Source organism: Notothenia coriiceps, unplaced genomic scaffold (assembly GCF_000735185.1).
Source record: "Notothenia coriiceps isolate Sejong01 unplaced genomic scaffold, NC01 NC01_scaffold00031519, whole genome shotgun sequence".
Taxonomy (NCBI): domain Eukaryota; kingdom Metazoa; phylum Chordata; class Actinopteri; order Perciformes; family Nototheniidae; genus Notothenia; species Notothenia coriiceps.
In genome coordinates, this window is record NW_011364220.1 from 1 (window position 1) to 4,475 (window position 4,475).

General features: G+C 39.3%; 2 long non-coding RNA genes across 2 annotated transcripts; one reads left to right on the forward strand and one right to left on the reverse strand.

Moving 5' to 3' along the window:
• The first annotated feature begins 6 nt into the window (after positions 1-6).
• Positions 7-622, forward strand: LOC104960125 (uncharacterized). Its single transcript, XR_799953.1, has 2 exons — positions 7-249; positions 477-622. It is a non-coding gene; the product is annotated as an uncharacterized lncRNA (long non-coding RNA).
• A 599-nt stretch (positions 623-1,221) lies between these two features.
• LOC104960126 (uncharacterized) lies at positions 1,222-4,007 on the reverse strand. The gene is made up of 4 exons (XR_799954.1): positions 3,946-4,007; positions 3,555-3,614; positions 2,621-2,685; positions 1,222-2,148 (listed from the first exon to the last, which is right to left on the reverse strand). It is a non-coding gene; the product is annotated as an uncharacterized lncRNA (long non-coding RNA).
• Positions 4,008-4,475: the final 468 nt, after the last annotated feature.

Below are 4,475 nucleotides of genomic sequence, written 5' to 3' on the forward strand. Positions count from 1 at the left end.
AGAACTACAGCCGGAACTACGGTCGGAAATACAGTCGGAACTACGGTCGGAACTACGGTCGGAACTACGGTCGGAACTACGGTCGGAAATACAGTCGGAACTACGGTCGGAACTACGGTCGGAACTACGGTCGGAAATACAGTCGGAAATACAGTCGGAAATACAGTCGGAACTACGGTCGGAAATACAGTCGGAAATACAGTCGGAACTACAGTCGGAACTACAGCCGGAACTACGGTCGGAAATACGGTCGGAACTGCAGTCAGAACTGCAGTCAGAACTACGGTCAGAAATACAGTCAGAACTACAGTCAGAATACGGTCGGAACTACGGTCGGAACTACGGTCGGAACTACAGCCGGAACTACGGTCGGAAATACGGTCGGAACTACGGTCGGAAATACGGTCAGAACTACAGTCAGAAATACAGTCGGAACTACAGTCGGAACTACAGTCGGAACTACAGTCGGAACTAAGGTCGGAACTACGGTCGGAACTACGGTCAGAAATGTAAATTAGCATTATATTTAATTGTTCATTTGGCAACTAGTCTTTTTTCTATGTTACAGGGATAATGTTAATAACTCTGCTATTTTTATTTTTAAATTAAGATATTCAATCCTGAAAAAACTGAAACGTTGACGTTAATTAAATGTATTATGTCCACAGCAACTTAATATTATCGCTTTAAGCTAACCTAATACAGTATCTGTTGACTTCATATGTTTAATTAAAGGTCTGCTATTATGCAAAATCCTCTTCTTCATGTCTCTTCTACATCAACATGTGTCCCCTCTTCTTCATGTCTCTTCTACATCAACATGTGTCCCCTCTTCTTCATGTCTCTTCTACATCAACATGTGTCCCCTCTTCTTCATGTCTCTTCTACATCAACATGTGTCCCCTCTTCTTCATGTCTCTTCTACATCAACATGTGTCCCCTCTTCTTCATGTCTCTTCTACATCAACATGTGTCCCCTCTTCTTCATGTCTCTTCTACATCAACATGTGTCCCCTCTTCTCCATGTCTCTTCTACATCAACATGTGTCCCCTCTTCTTCATGTCTCTTCTACATCAACATGTGTCCCCTCTTCTTCATGTCTCTTCTACATCAACATGTGTCCCCTCTTCTAAAGAGACTCTGAAAGTTTCAGGAACAAAGATTCTCACTCTTTTTGTCCTGATCTATTTCTATAAAAACCTGTCTGAAAATGGGTTTTGGGTTGTGTAACCATTAGCCAATCAGCAACCAAGGTAACACAAACTTATCACCTGTTCTATATATATCTGAGACCTGTCATATATTGATGATAAAGAGTATAATTGGGGACCTTTAAAGTCAACGTTTCTGTTTTTCAATGTTTTTGTGAATAATCTCGATAAACAGCAGTATTTATATATTTATAACTCGCCCCATTCGGCTGCTTCAAATCTCATAATTCAAGAGTTCCAATGGTTCAAAGGTCACATCATAGCTGCCCCCAAACGTGTGCATCATAAAAACAGGACGTCTACAAAATACATTCAAAGATTTAAAAAAAAAGGACACTTGTATAGAAAGAGTATAAAAATGAGAACGGAAAATATTTATAAACTCAGATTCCACAAAACGTCCCTCTGGTTCAGTCTGTCTTCTCTCAGTATTTCCTCCTCCTCTTCCTCATCTTCCTCCTCTTCCTCTTCTTCCTCTTCAGTCGAAGAAGAATAATCCTCTCAGGGGAAGTCCGAAAGTCCGTTTGTTTGGATAAAGCCAGGTTCAAATGTCTTGTTTCATGTTGTTGAGATATAATCAGAACATAATCTCAACTGCACAACAAAAATCTATTTTCTTTTGAAATCATTCTGTAAAAATGTCTTTTGAGGTCAGAGGACAGAAAAACTCATTTTGAGAATTTTTGGGGTAAAGTCGAAATAACTGGAAGAAACTTGTATAGAAAATTAAGTATTTCAAGAAAGGGAGTCAATAAAAAAATTCCAGTACATTTTTCAATGTATTCTCCTCTTCCTCTTCTTCCTCTTCACCTTCCTCTTCCTCTTTAGTCGAGGAACCGTTGGCAGGCTTTCTTCCAGCGACAGGCCGTGCACCACTGGTCTCTGTGTTCGATGCCGTAAACTTTACGACATTTCTTCGCCTCGCCACGAATCCTCCTGACCGAGAAACACAGAAATATATACACCTGAACATCAGCAGGAGAGGACTCTTTAAAGTAGAGACACTACATACTGATATACACCTGAACATCAGCAGGAGAGGACTCTTTAAAGTAGAGACACTACATACTGATATACACCTGAACATCAGCAGGAGAGGACTCTTTAAAGTAGAGACACTACATACTGATATACACCTGAACATCAGCAGGAGAGGACTCTTTAAAGTAGAGACACTACATACTGATATACACCTGAACATCAGCAGGAGAGGACTCTTTAAAGTAGAGACACTACATACTGATATACACCTGAACATCAGCAGGAGAGGACTCTTTAAAGTAGAGACACTACATACTGATATACACCTGAACATCAGCAGGAGAGGACTCTTTAAAGTAGAGACACTACATACTGATATACACCTGAACATCAGCAGGAGAGGACTCTTTAAAGTAGAGACACTGACCTGCAGGGGCCGCTCTGCAGCCATTGTTCTCCAACACTCACCGAACGCACCCGAGACGCCAAACCCTGAAGAAGAAAAATGTCATAATTAAACATTTTGAGAAAATGTCCATTATTTACCAACTTGTGTGTTTGCCTCTTATTCAAAAATATGTTATACTATTTGTTTTATGTTTGTCTTTCATCATATCAGCCCCTCTCACTCCTCTCTGTTCATGTCCTTTGTTTCTCCTCTGGTGTAAAAACATCCTGCAGTGTCCTCTCTCAGCCTGCAGGGGGCGGCACTAAATTATGGGAAATGTGACCACAAGAGGGGATTTTCCTGACACACACACACACACACACACACACACACAGCCCCTCTCCTGTGTAAAACCAGTTTTAACAGGCTTCACTGCGCTGCTGCAAGAAGTAAACAACAGGCTGCTATGTGTGTGTGTGTGTGTGTGTGTGTGTGTGTGTGTGTGCGTGCGTGCGTGCGTGCGTGCGTGTGTCTTAGATCTAACTTTATGCTCACAGGGGAATTCCGAAACCGATGGCTGTTAGTTTGGATGAAGCCAGGTTCAAATTCCTTGTTTCATGTTGTTGAAATATAAGAGTCTAAGGTTTCTACAGAGGGAAATCTCTCTGTATCATATAACAAACATCAGAATATGTTCTCAACTGCACAACAACAATCTATTTTCTTTTAAATTAATTATGGATGAATTTCTGTTGAGAGCCGAGGAGAGAAATCTCATTTTGAGCATTTTGGAGGTAAAGAAATGTGGGTAAAGTCGAATATTTTAGACATGAAAAGTCGTAATAACTGGAAGAAGTTGTAATATTTACACACTAGTTTAAATCTGCAAACGAGGCATTGCATATCTCTACTCTCTGGGATTGTTACTGCGACCTTTCCCATGCATGTTCTCATGTTCTCTTAAAAGTCTCACCTGTTGGAGGCAGCTGGTGGGCGGAGCCACTGATGATGTCACATGACTAACAGCTGGAGCCTAAAAACATGTACAACATATTTAGGTGATTCATAAAAGTGTCCAAATTATGTAAGAAAAATGTAGTGACGTTTATTGAGCTTGAAATATTATCAGGTTAGAAAATATCTTATAAAACATATTTTAATAATTTGTCGTCAATATTAAGTATAAAATAAGTAGACCACATTTAAAGCAGACTGAAAACGATAAATAAAAAAAGAGAGATAATTAATATGGTGTTGGTTGTACAATTACAAACCTGCGATAAGCCCCGCCCCCTACCTGGTAGGAGTGATCTGATTGGACCTATGTAAATATAAATATAGATTTGAACTGTTTAAAGTCTCACCTGTCGGAGGCAGCTGGTGGGCGGAGCCACTGATGACGTCAAATGACTGACAGGTGGAGCCTAAAAACATGTACAACATATTTAGGTGATTCATAAAATCTTTTTATAAAAGTGTTCAAATTATATTTACGTTTAGTTCAGTTTTTTTGAGAGTATTATCAGGAAAATATGTTTATCTTATAAAACATATTTTAATAATTTTTCGTCAATATTAAAGTGGACCTATCATACTATTTTTAGGCAATAGCATAGGTCTCAGATATATACAAATATATAAAAAACATGTCTATGAAGTGTTTTGCTCAAAATAACAAACAGATCACCCATTCTAGCCATGCCTCATATCCCTCTATTTCACTTCCTGTTTCAAAAGTTCTGATTTGGGGTATAAAGCTTTAAAAAAAATGTATAACAAAATAAAAAGGAGGGGTCTGAGCTCATGCGGGACCCGGCAGCTACTGTCTAAAGTAAATACTGCCGTGATGAAACGCCATATCATGGATTATCAAGGATTATATCTGAATCAGTAT